General features: G+C 43.6%; 1 protein-coding gene across 2 annotated transcripts in view; it reads left to right on the forward strand.

Moving 5' to 3' along the window:
• Positions 1-18,699, forward strand: part of MTUS1 (microtubule associated scaffold protein 1) — a 123,063-nt gene that overhangs the window by 27,137 nt on the left and 77,227 nt on the right. The window lies entirely within an intron of this gene.

Here is an 18,699-nt window from a genome sequence, read left to right on the forward strand (position 1 = left end):
AAAATGAAGTTAGAGCCGAGCAATGTAATTTGTCGCCGGTTGCTGCTGGATTTATTTTAGGGAGGCGATATTTATTCCCGGAGACAAAGTACTGCTATTGGCAAGCCATGTAGAGCGCTGGGATTAGCAAGTCTTTTACACACTGTTGGAGGTGGTTTATGTGGAAGGTTGCAAGAGGAGTCAAAACCTCAGCAATGGCATCCTTGGACATGAGCTTTTCAAATCAATGGCACAGTCTTTAGTCATGCAAAATAATTGTGCCCAGGGTGCTAAGCCACATGGTTGCCTTTGTCGCAGTAAGACCGTTTGCAGTGTATGTCAGAGGTCTACGTTGGGAAGATTTCCTGACGTATACTACTGATGGATGCTATACAGTGCCATATATTGCTTATAGACTCCAATGAAGAAAAATATACCCCACAGTATAGTTTTTTTTGGTGGATGCCTCCTTATTGAGTAGCCCGTTTAAACGGCAGTATTTCATACTACTGAAAAAAGGTATACCGATTTATATCAGCCCGTCTCATGAATGTATACATTTTACATATGTGCCGTTTTCATGGTCAGTATGGCAAATTTACACTACAAAAAGTCTAAATGTAGCCCTGACAAATTCACACATCAGACTTGTGTCCCTGACATGTCCAACTGCGGTTTGACCCAAACCTACAGCATCATAGATACCGGTCTAAGGCTAGCTTCACACCAGATCTTCTGCATATGTTTGGCGGGATGGTCTGAATGTGTCCGCTTACAACCCATACAACATACAGACTGATGCAAGTATATTCCATTGACCTCCAGGAAATATAAGTATCATTTGTTGTGTAGGGTTTTTTTCAGCAAACCATTGTGTTAAAAGGCATAGAGCCATAGAGCCAACGATATCCTAGGCCAGCATATACCAAAGAAATAGGTTACAGTAGACACAATCTCCTGATTTCATACCCTGTGTGCACTTTAAGGGAGTAATTAAAATGTGGATACCGTAAAATATATTTTATTGAGTCGCGCATGCGAACTACTCGCTGTACGTGGAGTGAATCCATAGATTTTGAAATCCTTGTGTCTTTATCTCCATGCAGAGAAATCTAGGAGGGCATGAAGCCACAGTACCCAAGCACGTCGGTCAGGGATTAGTACACTATATAGTATAGAAGATGACATTTAAACCTACAACAATCGGCTCAAATAGGGTACTGCCTCACATGTCTTTTTGGAATCTACTTCTGGTTTTGACTTCTAAAAAAAATGTATACAAAAAACTACAAGTAGTTTCTGTCCTTAAAGGAAATGTGTCACCAAGAATGTTATCTGCCAGATGGTGACACACATCCTTTTCTTCTAATCTGTTTTTATTTTCTGATTGCAGATTTTTAAATTCTTTTTCCTGAACATGATCATGGGGGCGTCCATCTTGCTTGAGCTGTTCTGAACAGCATTTATACAGCATTAAAAAAAAACTTTCTTTACGGCAGCCGCATGGGCCATAGACACAATGGTCGGGAGGGGACCACATTGGCTTCTATGGGAGAGTTTTCTAGGCATGTTCAGTGACCTGTGCAGAGTAGGGATGAGCGAAATTCATGTTTTGAAGTTCAGGTTTAGCCTGAATTTCGTTATGGATTTCGTTACCATGGAGCATAACTGAATTCTATGACTGAATGCACCACGGAAAGAGGCATTCTGTTTTGCATTCCGTCATAATAGAAGTCTACGGGCAGCATAACTGATCCAGCCAGTTTCTCTTTTTGCCGGACAGGACTCTTGCATAACAGAAACCGGCTGGATCCGTTATGCTGCCCATAGACTTCTGTTATGTTGAAATGCCTCTTAAAGGCTTCCATGGTGCATTCTGTTATGTTCCGTGGTAATAGAATCCATAACAGAATTGAGGCTAATCCTGAACACCGAATCCGATGTTCAAAACAAGATGTTTAATCATCCCTAGTGCAGAGGTCATTGTAAAGGTCATTGTAAGGAAAGAATAGATAAGATTTGACAATTACCCATTGGGAATAGTGGATCTTGTCTTATTCTTGTTCTGATTTAAACAATAGGTATTTTTCCCACATTCCCTTCAAAGAGGTTGCCCAAGAAGTTTTTTATTGGGGGAAATTGCCTGGAGCCTGATAAATTGAGAGCACATAAAATTGCATTCCCAGCCTGTTCCAGCACCACTGCTCCCTTCTCTTCTCCTGGACTGCAGCATTGACGACCCATATACTGCGGCAGCCAATCATTGGACTCATCGGTCTCAAGCACTCCTGAGGCCAGTGATTGGCTGCGGCAGTATGCGGGACATTACCATTGGAGTCAAAACAGTATGACACTGACTGCAGCTTATGGAAGAGGAAGTAGTGGCTGCGCTAGATCTGAGGGGGCTGGAAAGGCGATTTTTAAGTCCAATGTCCATGTATTTTATCAGGTTCCCAGGAGTTTCCCCTAATAAAAAGAGATCTTGGCCAACCTCTTTAATATTTTGTCTCCTTTTATGATTAACTCCTTCTTTGGGTTTTAAAAACTGCATAAAAAAAACCTCCATGCGTTGCCATACTCTCAGGGCAAGATTTCACTTTAAGGCTACATTCACACGACCATAGTGTTTTGCGGAACGCACATGGCCACCGCTATAATTGAAAATGCCTATTCTTGTCTGCAATTGCGGACAAGAATAGGACATGCTCTATATTTTTTGCGGGGCCATAGAACGGAACTACACCGTGTGCTGTCCGCTTATTTTGCATCCCCTTTGAAATGAATGGGTCTGCACCCGTTCCACATAATTGTGGAATGGATGCAGACTCATTCATACGGTTGTGTGAATGAGCACTAAAGTGTACCTGAGTTTTCAAAATAAGTTTGCATAATGGCTGTGCTTCTTTGTACATTCATAACTGTGAAGGAACAGTTATGTTTGAGCTTCCCCAATTTATTTATCAGACATATTATTCCCGATTTCAGCTGCACAGCTAGATGCATTTCACTCAGCAGCAGGGAGTGTCTCCCTTATGTCAGTACAAGATACGGCAATGCCCGTAGAGAATAGCCTGCTGGAGCCTCTAATGCGAATGTGAAACAAGCCTTACCAGGGAGATATCTTGCTGCAACTTGGGTCGAAGTGAGACCCCAAGTGGCCATGACTTTACAGTTACCCCCCCCCCCAAGTGGATGCAAGCAGATTTTCAAATTAAGGAATTTAGAAATTTGGTAGTAACACCATTCCCTTTAATGAAATATTTTGAAAGAACAGTGAGAAGACTGCTCACTCAGTTACTCTTTTAGGACTTAGTTCACACTTCATTGATTTGGTCATTAATTTGTATCACTGATTGTGAGCCAAAACCAGAAGTGGAGTCTATACAGAGAATAAGGTACAGTAGAAAGATTTGCGTCTGTTCTGTGTCTGTTCTGTGTTTAGTGCCGCACCTGGTTTTGTCACTGATGGGAAAACACTGACCAAATAACTGAAGTGTGAATATACATTTCCTCCATTTATGATTCATTCCTGGTTTTGGCTTCAAAAACTGCATTAAAACACCTTAATATGGAATCCTAGCCCAAAACTGCTGACAACTGTAGTGAATACCATTGATTATCTTGGTGCAAAAGAACCTGCCTCAATTGAAGAGTCTGTTCTGGAAGTTGTGGTAGAGACAGGGAAAATTTGCCAAGGGCCTAATGGTTGAGTGGATCAGAACATATTTAAAACAGTGTCTTGTGAGGTGTGTGTGGAAAGCCGTCAGTTGACTATTGCATCTGAGGGATTAAATGTCTTTTATCAGTGTTTTATTTTATCGCGGACATTGGCCCAGGGTGTTTGCTGAGCAGCAGCTTTTGCACCCACTTCTTTAAATGGAGGACATTGGCCGTACGTGTATGGCGCATGTCGTAAATTGGTTAAGAATACTGCCACGCGGTCAGGTTTCCTGATGCAGTTTTGGAAGCCAAAATAGTGAGTGGAGCAAAAAAGTAGAGAAAGTATAAATGACCGATACCTCTTCTTCTCTTTTTTTAAATCTTTTTTTATTTTTATTTTTTAATTCAACCATGGTTTTTACTTCCAAAACTTGATCGTGTGCCTGTACCCTATGAAGCATTACAGCCCCTGGACCGCTCTTTCATATGTATTAGTCCTCTATCAGACTGTGTGTGCTCAAGTCCCCTCAGAACCAATCTTCACTAAACAGTAGCCATGATTTTTTCCACTAATGGACAATGAAGTCTGATTTAATGGTGGTAAATATATTTTGGTGATTTTTAAAGGGTTTGGTTACTTTATAAAGTGTCCACATTGGTATAGAAATTAGTGGTGCCCTGAGTTTAGCATCTTTTTAGTTCCATTGGCATACAACCAATGAGTGCCAGAATGTTGATAAAATGGGTTTCCCCTTTAAATACCTAAAATTAAACTCATTGTGGTTACATTCCAAGAGTAGTGTTCACCAGTGAAATTTATTGGTTTTCCTTAATCGGATGTCTGAATCTCTGATTTCTGGCACTACTGCGGTAACAGAGCCTCATGGGGCTTCATGACTCAAATTAGATTGTGAACACATAGCTATAGACTGCCTATGAAACAATAACACAGGAAAACGGGGTCTCTGTGGGTCCGGACAGGCAGGAAGCATGTATTTAGAACGTGCTAGTATTAATAGATGGGAGAAAACAATGAACTATCAATTTATTACATGTCGTGTAATATTTAGAGCAGTCTGTGAATTATTTTATGGTTCTTTAACCGATTGCTAATGTCCTAACACGTTGATTCAGTGTGAAAAAATGAGTTATGGTCATTACCCCTTTCCTTAGATCTCTATATAGGATAATTCATTAATATCAGATTGGTTCTGGAGCGACCAGGTAGGTTTCGGAAGTAAACCGTGTACGGAGCGGTGACACCACAGCTCTGTACACTGCGTAGTGGCCATTCTCGGGTAGTGCAGCTCAGCTCCCGTTCACTCGTACATTGTTTACTTCCGGAACACTTATAACACCTATAGAAAGACACAACGTAGTGCTACCCCGATATAAGAATGTTAATTTTATTGGTTCAAATACATAAAAGTATATATAATATAGTAGGACACAGTGGCGGTCAAGTACACACAAAAAACACACTGTCAGCATGTATATATCATAAACTATTGGGATGGAAGTAATAACAATAATATTAGCTATATCCCGAACCGAATAGGTCTCCTACAACTTAGTAAAGTGCATAGTGCAAAACATACTGTTCCCAATGGTACAAAAGATCAGGGAAATATAAAGCAATAGCAAAGTGATCAAAGCATACCAGTAGTGAGTAACATAAAAATAATACCGACCAGTGATCATAAACCCCGACGCGCGTTTCGCATCTCGCTTCTTCAGGGGATAGCAGAACACTTAGTTGCCATTAACAGCTGATTGGTTGTAGTGTCGGACCCCGACTTAGCTGATATTGGTGACCTATCCTATATTCTTCAAAGCTTTTACAGTAAAAATGAAGCCACCTTTCAATAGGCTTTACTTAAAAATGTTCTGTCATTTTGTACAGTTTCTAGCTTTTTGTCTCCAACTTCATGCTACTGTCAGTTTAGTAGGTAAAGGGTGTATTAAGCAGCATTAGAAGCGTTCCTTCCTGACCATCGCCTGCTCGCTAGCGGAGGGAACCACTGCTATTACGTGCAATGATCTCCTCCGTATAGGGAGCAGCAATCGTTATACCATTGCTCTTCCCTATACTGAATCATTGTTGGCCGGCAGCAGATTGTGATTAGACACTATGATCTGCCGCCTTCTAATGATGATTATTTAGTTATATATATATTTTTTTTTAACCTGGCGGTATTAGACTGCCAGATAATTACTAACGAGCGTTACTACAAACACCCATTAGCGATCATCTGTTAAAATGTGAAGATGTAAAGGACAGATAGAGGGGCGACTACACTGTTTTGTTGTCTGTTACCATGGACACACACAAGTCTATATAGGAGCTGTAAAAAACAAAACCATAGACATTTTTTAATTGAAGGGATTCTCCAGTAGTAATGATATTTTATGAAGATCCAGCAGCCGGCCCCTCTAAGCTGAGGAGTCATACTTACCTGCTCCGATCCTCTCTGGTGGCTCCATGTTTTCCAGTCCCCCTGACGCAGCGTGAGAATGATCACATGCTCTGCTGCAGTCAATGGCTGGCTTCAGCGGTGCTGTGGCCACAGCGGAACTTGGTAAAATGTCATCATTACCAGAGAACCTTTTTTAAGACCTTTTGCAGAGTTGCCTAATTTTTCATTTTGGATTCATTGGGAAATTAAGGAAAAATAGTTGTTTAGGTGGGCGGACGTATTAAGTCATTATAAAGCTGGCCATACACATCAGATGTGTTTCCTCAAACCTGCTGAATTTCATCATCTAATTGTATGGGGCCTCCTGTCTCTCCCCTGACTGCTGATGTTGGGCAGATTAGGATTGGGCATGTTGGATTCAATAGCCTGATCCTTTTGTTAGCAGGGAGATGAGCTTTCTTCCCTCTCCCCTTCACTACATGCGTGGGGAGAGATGGCTGAACAGCAGCTATCTAATGTGTGGCCTCCTTGAGTTGAATGGTTGTGTATGTAAGCAAGGGCTTTGTCAGAGCTTCTCTCTCTGGGCACTTGGATGCAGAAGTTAGCATTTCATGTATGCTGGGGCATGAAGAAACAATCCTAATTTTAGTTAGGCTTTCCGTGTAATGTTGAGGACTGAGGAGCATGGCTGTAAATCCACCCTTACTGTTTACATTGTACGTAAGTTAGACATTACAGTTTACAGTGTGGAATCCTTTCTGGCTGGAAACCATTGGCCAGCTATCATATCGAGGAGCAGCCAGTTCTGGTCCCCTGGCCTGTTTGAAGAGGAAATTCATTTGTTGTATTAAAATAATCTAAGCAAACGTTCCTCGCTGGAGTAATCAAACTCCAGCTTGGCTTCAGCACTCTGAGATGGAGAGTAAAGGTCCCTTTAGACGAGCTGATGCAGCAGGCGATTGTCGGAAAAGAAGCGTTCCCTCTTGGCAATCTCCTGCTCGTCAGTGAAGGAGACCATTACATTTACATGTAGTGATCTCCCCCACATTATGGGGAGGGGCTGTTGCTAATGCCATCACTCGTCCCTATACAGACTTGTTTGGCAGTAGAGGATGGTTAGACGGCACGATCTGCTGCCGGCAAATGACCATTTAGGTGACCGCACAAACAATAATATTACATGATGAATGAACATTTTGCTCGTTTATTGGGTAATTGAGGACACCTTTACACCACCAGATTATCGCTAATGAGCGTTCATATGAACCATTAAGTGATTCTCGGGCAGTGTAAAGCGGCCTTTTAGATTTGCCTTTAGACTAGCCTTCAGTGCAGCATTGCTCATATTAACTACTTTCCCACACTCCCCCCAAGGTTCAGTTTCATGGTAGTACTGTATATGGAGGACTGATTTCTGTTAGAGGAGAATGATAAAATATTAACGCTCTTATACAGGTCCTTCTCAAAAGATTAGCATATTGTGATAAAGTTCATTATTTTCTGTAATGTACTGATAAACATTAGACTTTCATATATTTTAGATTCATTACACACAACTGAAGTAGTTCAAGCCTTTTCTTGTTTTAATATTGATGATTTTGGCATACAGCTCATGAAAACCCAAAATTCCTATCTCAAAAAATTTGCATATTTCATCCGACCAATAAAAGAAAAGTGTTTTTAATACAAAAAAAGTCAACCTTCAAATAATTAAGTTCAGTTATGCACTCACTACTTGGTCGGGAATCCTTTTGCAGAAATGACTGCTTCAATGCGGCGTGGCATGGAGGCAATCAGCCTGTGGCACTGCTGAGGTGTTATGGAGGCCCAGGATGCTTCGATAGCGGCCTTAAGCTCATCCAGAGTGTTGGGTCTTGCGTCTCTCAACTTTCTCTTCCCAATATCCCACAGATTCTCTATGGGGTTCAGGTCAGGAGAGTTGGCAGGCCAATTGAGCACAGTAATACCATGGTCAGTAAACCATTTACCAGTGGTTTTGGCACTGTGAGCAGGTGCCAGGTCGTGCTGAAAAATGAAATCTTCATCTCCATAAAGCTTTTCAGCAGATGGAAGCATGAAGTGCTCCTAAATCTCCTGATAGCTAGCTGCATTGACCCTGCCCTTGATAAAACACAGTGGACCAACACCAGCAGCTGACATGGCACCCCAGACCATCACTGACTGTGGGTACTTGACACTGGACTTCAGGCATTTTGGCATTTCCCTCTCCCCAGTCTTCCTCCAGACTCAGTCCACTGCTTCCGCAGGTCCCCCAAGGTCTGGAATCTGTCCTTCTCCACAATCTTCCTCAGGGTCCGGTCACCTCTTCTTGTTGTGCAGCGTTTTCTGCCACACTTTTTCCTTCCCACAGACTTTCCACTGAGGTGCCTTGATACAGCACTCTGGGAACAGCCTATTCGTTCAGAAATTTCTTTCTGTGTCTTACCCTCTTGCTTGAGGGTGTCAATGATGGCCTTCTGGACAGCAGTCAGGTCGGCAGTCTTACCCATGATTGTGGTTTTGAGTAATGAACCAGGCTGGGAGTTTTTAAAAGCCTCAGGAATCTTTTGCAGGTGTTTAGAGTTAATTAGTTGATTCAGATGATTAGGTTAATAGCTTGTTTAGAGAACCTTTTCATGATATGCTTATTTTTTGAGATAGGAATTTGGGGTTTTCATGAGCTGTATGCCAAAATCATCAATATTAAAACAAGAAAAGGCTTGAACTACTTCAGTTGTGTGTAAAAAATCTAAAATATATGAAAGTCTAATGTTTATCAGTACATTACAGAAAATAATGAACTTTATCACAATATGCTAATTTTTTGAGAAGGACCTGTATAACTAGCGAGAAACAGATAATCATGTACTGAGGCCAATAAATGCGTTTATGGGACCTTGGAGTATTTCTTCTTGATGTCTTCTTTACCAGCCTTGGTCCAATTCAAGTTCAACAGAGCATTGTGGTGCTGTTGACCTGTGGGATTTAGAGGGTTCAGACTACTACATATCTATCTTTGATATCCTACAGCCTAAAAGCTTTATACTATTACACTTCTCACAAAAACTTAGCAACAAAATACAGCGATGGACCCTTTTTTTTGCCGTCGGGACCTGTTTTGAATGCAAGTTTTTTAATTAAAAGGAAGATCCAATAGTCCTCTTAAGTGTTTTCCCACTGACAGTACGTATCCTGTATGTTTAATTAAAGTATTAAAGGGGTATTCTGGTCATTTTACCTTTAGACCCCAAGCACACGTCCGCATCAGTTTTGCGGTCCACAAATCGCGGATCCACAAAATACAGATGGGGTCCTTGTTGCATACACTTTTTTTTTTTTTGTCAACATTGGACATGTTCTATCGCTTTGTGGAACGGACATACGGATGTGGAAAGCACACGGATCATGGCTCCGCAAATAAAATGCGGACGGCACACAGACCACAATACTGATAGTTCTGTACATGGGACGTTATCCACAGGATAGTGGATAAGTTGGTGGGGACCTACTGCAGAGACCCACCACCAATCACAAGAACGGGGGCTCCGTCCCCCCGCAAGGCCTCCTGAAACGAACAGGGTGGCAGGTAAAGCATGCACACGGCTGCTCTATTCATCTCTATGGAACCTGTAGAGGTGGTCGTTTGGCGTCCTGTGATGTATGGTCCCCCCCCCCCCCCCAGTGATTGGTGGGGGTCCCAGTATTCCCTATCCTGTGAATAGGGAATAACTTTAACTTACCAGAATGCCCCTTTAAGACATATGGGAGTGGCATTCTCTTGAACATGACATGAAGGGGGACATCAGGGGCGTAACTACCATAACGGCAGACCATGCGACTGCTATGGGGCCCAGGGGGGATCTTCTCCTCTTCTACTGGGAGTGAAAACTTGGTCACGACTCTAGCCTCTAAAGAAACATCACTTAGCAAATGAGGCAGTGGAAAAAATGTCCCAAGGGTCACTGAAAGGGGTTTAGGCGGAAACCCTTCTGTCCTTTGTGGGGGGCTTCTTTTGATCCTTGCTATGGGCCCCTTTATGTACACCACTGGGAAACATCATACTGATATAATGGGACCTGTCTGCATTTTCTATCAGCAAGAATAGCTTGGCAGGTTGTGGTGTTCATGAAGTAAACAATAGACACCCCAGTGGATAAGGGAACCACAAATGTGAACAGAGCCTTTGTCATCAATCCGTTAACATTAGTTGCATTGTAATATGCACTTGTGAACACTGGTGCAGATTAGAGCAGGGTTAGACACTTTTCTCTGGCTTACCTGTAGGTAATGTTCACGTTCATAATATCCTAAACCTTTGTAACTTTAAAGGGAGTCTGTCACCTCCATATGGCCATATACAGTGTTTACATGGCTCTGTAGCACACCTATACAGAATTATTGCCCGCCCTCCAAGTCCGGACCTATCGAAGAGGCAAGAGACTTGGAGGGCGAGCAATGGCAGAGACTGGGAGGAGTAAAGTGAAAAGAAGGCAGAGCAGCCTGGGCACCTACACACTGAACGCCGCCCCTGGGCACTTGCGAGTGCTCATTTGCATATGAATTAAACTTCATTTTTCCCTAGCGCCTCCACAACGGCACTTATTGGAGTGTCCCCGCCTCGGACAGGAAACAACGACGTAGAAGCAGAAGATTTAAGAACCTCCTCCCCTTTACCTAGTCAGTCGTTGTTTCCTGTCCGACGGAAGACGTGGAAGCCGCTCCTGTAGCAGGAGTAACTTTTCTTCCGCCCAGCCTCACCTCGATCCTGGGGTTCTCCCCACTTCATGTGGGAGGGCTGGAGCAGGGAACGGGCCCGCGGGGACGCATTGCCTCCCTTCCTGTTCCTTGGAGTAAGTCCTGGTTGCAGGCGTCCCCGGGCGCGTGTGCGGTAGTTGCCAGAACTATCGCGGGATCCGACGTCTGGCGTGTGACGTCAGCGGGTGAGATTCTCCTTGGGCAAGAGAATCTCGCGAGAAGGCGGAGCTCCAGCGGCGCGGATTTTAAAAAGATTTCCTCAAACACAGCGTCCTCGTGCTACGAGGACGATGCAAAGCCCTGGAGATATGGACACCGCCAGAAAACCCGTGGATCCTTCAGCCTCTGCCCTCAGCCCGGTAAGCCTCCTCCCAGAGGAGAGATATGCTTAATAGCGTGTGTTTCTGTTCTTACCTAAAGAGAGTATGTACACACTTGGTGCTTGCTGCTTCCACCACCGGTGAAGGGTCTGGCCTCTTAAATAATTTCTAAAAGCCACTGGTCTCTAAGTATGCCCCATTCTTTGTGTAATTGATCTTAGGCCAGAGAGACCGCGACCCTGAAGCCGCCTAGTGGAGATTTGGCACGGAAGAATGTGGCATTTGTCGCAAAGCACTCTCCTCCAAGTCAAAAAAAACCTCTGTGCCCCAAGTGCACAGAAAAAATTGTCTCAGAGGAATCCCCTTCCCTGCTCGAGTCCATGAGGTCAATGGATTCTTAAAAATCATCCGAGCAACTATGAACATCGAGGAGGTGAAGGAGGCTCACTCTGTACAAGACCGGATGTACCAGGGGTTAGGGGAAAGGAAGAAAAGAACCTTCCCCATTCACAATAATGTCAAGTCCCTCATTGCTAGGGAATGGAAAGATACAGAAAAAAGGGTGGCTATATCGGGTGCCTTTAAACGCAAATACCCCTTTGATGATGCTGATTCTAACCTGTGGGAAAAAACCCCAAAGGTAGATGCACCAGTAGCCCGGATCTCTAAAAGAACCTCGCTACCCTTTTGAGGATACTGGCCTCCTCAGAGACCCCATGGACAAAAAGTGTGAGAGCCTCCTAAAGAAATCATGGGAGACTAACACAGCTATGCTGCGACCAAGTATAGCTTCCACCTGTACTGCAAGAACACTCTCAGTATGGCTGAACCAGCTAGAGGATCATCTGGCGGCGGGTACCCCGCGGGAAGAAATCCTAGCTTCCCTACCAGCCCTAAAGAAGGCGTCTAATTTTCTTGCCGATGCATCTGCAGACTTAGTAAAGCTTTCTGCCCGGTCAGCGGCCTTATCGAATGCCACAAGAAGAGCTGTCTGGCTCCGCACCTGGTCAGGGGACGCGAGCTCAAAGAATCGCCTATGCTCCATCCCGTGTGAAGGCGATAGACTATTTGGGTCCACCTTGGATGATATTCTGGATCAGGCGGCGGACAGGAAGAAGGGCTTCCCTATAGAGAACCGCTATTTCCATCAGAGGCGTTCCTTTCGGAATCAAAGAAAGCCCAAAGGAGATCCTAAGAAAAAAGAGGGTTCAAAGAGGTGGCAGCCCTCCAGAGGTAGGGGTAGAGGGTTTCTCTTTAACCCCGAGAATGCTTCATCCTCAAAACAATGAAGCTATACATCAAGTGGGGGGCAGACTAATCTACTTTGCTGCCGTCTGGGAAAATATAGGAGCATCTCCCTGGGTAGTGGACACCCTAAGTCATGGCCTAAAGTTAGAGTTTCTGTCAATACCCACAGATCATTTCATGATCAACAAAATCCTACCTCATCAAGAAAAACAATCCTGCCTAGAGTCAGAAATTACATCACTCATTCAGAAAGGAGTAATCTGTCAGGTTCCTGCGGAAGAACAGGGAAAAGGGTTTTACTCCCCTGTCTTCTTAATCCAAAAACCCAACAAGACCTATCGACTAAAAATTAACTTAAAAGGTTTAAACAAGTTTATCATTTACAAACGCTTCAAGATGGAGTCAGTGAGATCCACCATAAATGTCCTGCCCCAAGACTGCTTCATGGCGACCATGGACCTTCAGGACGCCTATTACCACGTCCCGATTGCTGTGGCCCATCAAAAGTTTTTGAGAATCGCTATTTATATAAATAACCGGCTCTGTCATTTTCAGTTCATAGCCCTTCCCTTTGGGCTTTCCTCAGCCCCAAGGGTGTTTTCAAAAGTTATGTCTGATGTCGTCAAAGCCCTTCACCTAAGAGGCATCCAAATTATACCGTACCTGGACGACTTTCTGGTAGTTGCTCCCTGTGAAGAGACCCTTCTGTCGCACCTAGCAGATGTTCAGAAATTTCTTACCACCCTAGGGTGGATAATAAATTTCAAAAAGTCTGACTTAAATCCAGCACAAAGCAAAACCTTTTTAGGGGTAACATTAGATTCCCATCGATTAATGTCTTTTCTTCCACAGATCAAACAGATCGAGCTCCAGGAAAAAGTCTCGCTTTTCTGCAGCCAAAAATCCACAACAATAAGGAACCTCATGACCATTCTAGGTATCCTTACGTCCACGATCCAGTCAGTAAGGTGGGCCCAACACCACACAAGACCACTTCAGGAGTTCCTCCTATCTTCCTGGGATGGCACCTCCTCGGCCCTAGAAAAGCGAGTATTGATTCCGAAATCGGTAAAAACATCTCTTCTGTGGTGGAGAATCAGAAAACACCTTCAGACGGGTGTTTCCTGGAGACAAGGAGATCAAATGATCATAACCACAGACGCCAGCAGCATCGGCTGGGGGGGGTCACTCAGGCGGGAAAGTGGTCCAAGGCACTTGGGGAGCGGATCTACTACAAGCCTCCTCCAACTTAAAAGAACTCTCAGCGGTATACAAAGTCATAGTCGCTCTCTTTACGCCTACATCACCAAAAAATATAAAAGTCTTCTCAGACAATACTACCGCGGTCGCCTATTTAAACAAACAGGGAGGAACCAGGAGTCGCTCCCTAGCAGCCGTAAGCGAAAAAATCTTCTCCTGGGCAGAGAGCAACCTGATTTCCCTTACAGCCTTACATGTCAGAGGAGAAGAGAATACTTTAGCCGACTTCCTCAGCCGTCAAACTCTGAAAGAGGGAGAGTGGTCCCTAAATCCACAAATATTTCACCAATTGTGTCTCAAGTGGGGGACTCCAGAAATAGATCTGTTTGCGACAAAGTCCAACAAACAGACCAAACAGTTCTGTTCCCTCTCCCAAAAGGACCAGCCATTATGGATAGATGCCCTATCCCGACCATGGCCAAACTGCCTTCTCTATGCCTTTCCTCCCTTCAGCCTAATACCGAAGTCTCTGATAAAGGTACAGGAAGAGAAGGCCAAGGTAATCTTTATAGCCCCTCACTGGCCGAGAAGATCCTGGTTCCCCTTACTACTTCACCTTTCAGCAGGGGAATCCTGGGTCCTCCCATCCATTCCGAATCTCCTTCATCAAGGCCCAGTAGATCACCCAAGCGTCAAAAACTTGAACCTGAGGGCCTGGAGACTGAACGCAACACTTTAAGAAAAAAGGGACTCTCGGATTCGGTTATTTCTACTCTTATGCTCAGCCGGAAACCCATAACATCCAGAATTTATATGCGGACCTGGAAAGCCTTTCAGAAATTCGCGGGTGACGCAAGTTTGCCCAACATTCCTCAAATTCTGCAGTTCCTTCAAGCCGGACTTGACAAAGGCCTCAGGCCAGCAACCCTTAGAGTACAGGTATCAGCCCTTAGTGTGTTTTTGGACGTCAAGTTGTCAGAATCCTCTTTAATAAAGCGTTTTCTCAAGGGCGCAACGAGAAAGACTCCTGTAGCCCGTCCTACCATTGCTCCCTGGGATCTTAATTTAGTACTGTCTGTACTAATGTCTCCCTCGTTCGAACCTATAGAAGATATATCCCTGAAACTTCTGACGTTGAAGACAGTATTCCTTATGGCCATTACAACGGCTAGAAGAGTCGGGGAGATCCAAGCCTTTTCATATAAACCTCCTTATCTGACAATCTTCGATGATCGCATAATTCTGAAACATTGCCCAGCCTTCCTACCTAAGGTAGTGTCTAGATTTCACTGCGAACAAGAAATATCATTGCCCTCGTTCTGTCCTTCACCAACCTCGGAAAAGGAGAAGAATTACCACAACTTGGATGTAAGAAGGGTGGTAATCTGCTACCTCAACAGAACTTCATCGTTCAGGCACTCAGACCAGCTGTTCTTACAGCACCAAGGGCCCAACAAAGGTCACGGGGCAAGCAAACCTACGATATCCAGATGGATAAAAAATATGATCCAGTTAGCTTACCTGCAGAAAGACCTCCAACCCCCGGTTGGAATAAGGGCTCACTCCACCAGAGCGGTATCATCCTCATGGGCGGAGGCAACATCTGTATCATTAGAACAGATATGTAGAGCCGCAACCTGGGCCAATCCTATGACTTTTTTCAATCACTATAGGCTGGATATCCTTAAGAACCAGGACTTATCATTTGGGCGCAGGGTACTTTCTGCTGCTGTCCCTCCCTAGATCCTATTACTCTGTTAATCCTCCAATAAGTGCCGTTGTGGAGGCGTTAGGGAAAATAAATAATTACTCTTACCGGTAATTGGTTTTTCCAATAGCCTCCACAACGGCACTGGGATTCCCTCCCTAAAATATTATTACATGGGTCTGTTTGTAAAGACTTATTGTTTTCCTTCTAATGATGTAATTGTCCTTGGTTATTAATACAAAATTTATCTTGGCATCACTTCCGTGTCCTCTCTTATTGACTGACTAGGTAAAGGGGAGGAGGTTCTTAAATCTTCTGCTTCTACGTCGTTGTTTCCTGTCCGAGGCGGGGACACTCCAATAAGTGCCGTTGTGGAGGCTATTGGAAAAACCAATTACCGGTAAGAGTAATTATTTATTTTTCTGCTTGTGCAAGTCTAAAGAAAAGAACAAAGGTACCGTTACAATCCTGTATAGGTGTGCTACAGAGCCATGTAAGCACTGTATATGGCCATATGGAGGTGACAGACTCCCTTTAAATCGTTCCAGTACAGAGTATAGGAGTCCAGATAATGGAGATGGGTGACTGGGGGTAAAATGGTGACTTCCTTACCAACTTACATCAACGGATGTTATTATCAGGTCCTCTTCTGGATAATGCATGCACTGAAGAGTAAATATGGCTGATTAAGATTTAGATCATGTATTATTAAAAACTAGATAAGGGAGATTTCCTTCACAGAACATGCTGAAGAGTGGAGTTATATGCCTCCGTATGATATCAGGGAAACGCACAAGTACAGTATGGCACCATACCGGTCTATGGGTTGTGTACAAGAGCCCTTACAAAAAAATTAAAATTTTGTGTTCTTTAAAGAAAAGTAATATGACCACAGGACAAACCTGAAAATGTTTATCCCAGCCTCTTTTGGCATTCTTTAAAGGGGTTGTCTGCTTTTGATGACCTATCCTCAGGGCAGGTCATTAATATCTGACTGGTGGGGGTCCACCTCCCGGCATCCCTGCAGATCAGCTGTTTGAAGAGAACACAGTTCTTGTACAAGCGTTGCCTTCTCTTCACTGTTTACCTGCTCGCCATCGACATTGTATTGGTGAGAAGTGTAATTATATCTGCTCCTTCCTGTTCAAATGACTAGGATGGAGCCGTCCCCTAGACGTGAATGGGACAAAAGAGATGTAATTACACCTGCTCACCAATACAATGTCGACAGCGAGCAGGTAAACCGAGAAGAGGACACTGTGCTCATACAAGTGCTGTGTTGTCTTCAAACAGCTGATCGACGGGGGTGATGGGAGTCAACCCCCTCACTGATCTGATATTGATGACCTATCCTGATTTTTTGTTTTTGTTTTGTTTTAGTGCATTGTGTACACCTTAAATATTAAGGGGTGTTCCAGTTAAACCAAGTTGGTATCGGGGGTCAGAGGGAATAACAAAAAAAATAATATATACAAGATCCACTGCTGCGCTTCAAACTTTCTCCGGGTCCCCACTGCCCTCTACTTCTGGCTCCCATATTGACATGCAAGAAATGTCTTGAAGTGCTTTTTCAGCCAATCACTGGCTGCATTTTGCCTGCATTTCAAGACATATTTGAAATATTGGGAAACTAGGCAGGGGGATCGGTGAGTATCACTTTGTTTTTAAGCCCTTCTCCTTGCTGCCAACTATTTTTCATTAGGTGGCACACCCCTGGAATTTGTATGTTCTCCTCATGGTAATATGGTATATTCTACAGGGTTCAAACACACTCCAAAACATACTGATCAGTTATTAATTAACTTTTTATTAAGTTAGTATGTGGTAATCGCACCCAAATATTTTTCCCTTACCTAAAGTAATGGCAGTACAAATTTTAGTCAGCTGCAGAGGAGGAAATCCACTATAAGAGGGGGTCCTAATGAAGGAAATTAACGAACGTAGAATATGAAAGTTACATAAAGTGTGTGTGTGGGGGGGGGTCGCAATTACATCTGTCTAGGTTAGTTGGGATTTTTTGGTATAGAATTGAAGCAAGGCTATAAGTATTTTAATTTGGTTTTCGGTTCTGATGGTTTAGTTTTTTTGTTTGGCTATTCCTCGCCATCTTGAGTTTTTTTTTTTCTCCCCACTGTCTTGGTGGTTTTCTCCATGGACATCTGTTGATTCCTGAAGACCTGATGATGAGTAAGAATTATCGGTGTCAAGCTCACTGTAAAGTCTTGTAATAAATTCCTGAAATGTAGATTTCATGAACCAGAGATGCACTGAACTTTGACTTATACCATCTTGTTGTTGGAGGTTGACCTAGAACAAACATCTGATCTCCAGTTACAAACTTTATTCTTACAAAATCTGTGTAGGCAGGGGAAGTGCATTTGTTATATGTGGACATTGCAGCTTTTAAACAGTACTGTATTGTAATCTTCACGTTCCACATCACGATGGTTACTGGCATATCTTGCATGCTTCTAATTTACTGATTAGTTTTCTAAACGTTTCAGAGCATATTGAGGAGGACAGAGCTGTACACACAACCTGCAGAGTTACTTGATACACTATGTAGTGCTAAAGTGTCAGGCACCTACTGATGAACCCTCCTGCCAAACTCGAGCCAAAATTAGCCCAGAAACTGGACACCTCTTGGAAGGTGCTCTTCACTCTGGCATTTTTAATTTAGGAATATATGATCTAATTATGTGGGCAGGCTTCATCTTACTTTTTTTTTTTTTTGTCTTGGTCAGCTTGTACATAAACCATGGCTGCCAAGGTAGCTATCATAGCAGCTGCTATAGGCCCGATAACTAACTTGGCCAATATCCACTCAAAGTAGTTAATGACCACTTTTGGTGACCGATGTCAAACCAAGCAAAAGACATTGAAAGGAGTGGAGACCAAAATAATCCTAAAGGCCCCCGAACACAGTACAGAATGGTGAACATGCCATAGTAGCTCCAGTATGATAGGAGCAGGCTGGAACTGGCCCACAGGGAAACTGGTAATTCCCCAGGTGGGCCCCTAGTCCCCCTGTCTATCGCGGTGTGAGCAAGTAATATTTGCAAGTAGCTATACAGTGGGACCTAGAATAAATTTTGCTGGTGGGCCCTAGGCACCCCATTTTGACACTAGCTAGGAGGAACCAACATTGGCTTCCTAATGGTGGTTAGTGCAGGAAATGCACAACACCTTCTAGAGAACATGCAAGGCAGAGTTCAGAGGCGATGCCTGATTTCACACGACCATGTTCGGTCTGGGAAACATGCTGCATGTGATGGCTAACGTTTCTAGGACCAAACATTGCATTTCTGACCCAAACTCACAGCATTGTATTGAGTTATGATGCCATCAGTACTTGCCCCACTGTGGGTCTACTGTGGCACTCACATACTGCCATGAGTACAGTACAGTAGAC

This window comes from Bufo bufo, chromosome 2, assembly GCF_905171765.1.
Source record: "Bufo bufo chromosome 2, aBufBuf1.1, whole genome shotgun sequence".
Taxonomy (NCBI): Eukaryota; Metazoa; Chordata; class Amphibia; order Anura; family Bufonidae; genus Bufo; species Bufo bufo.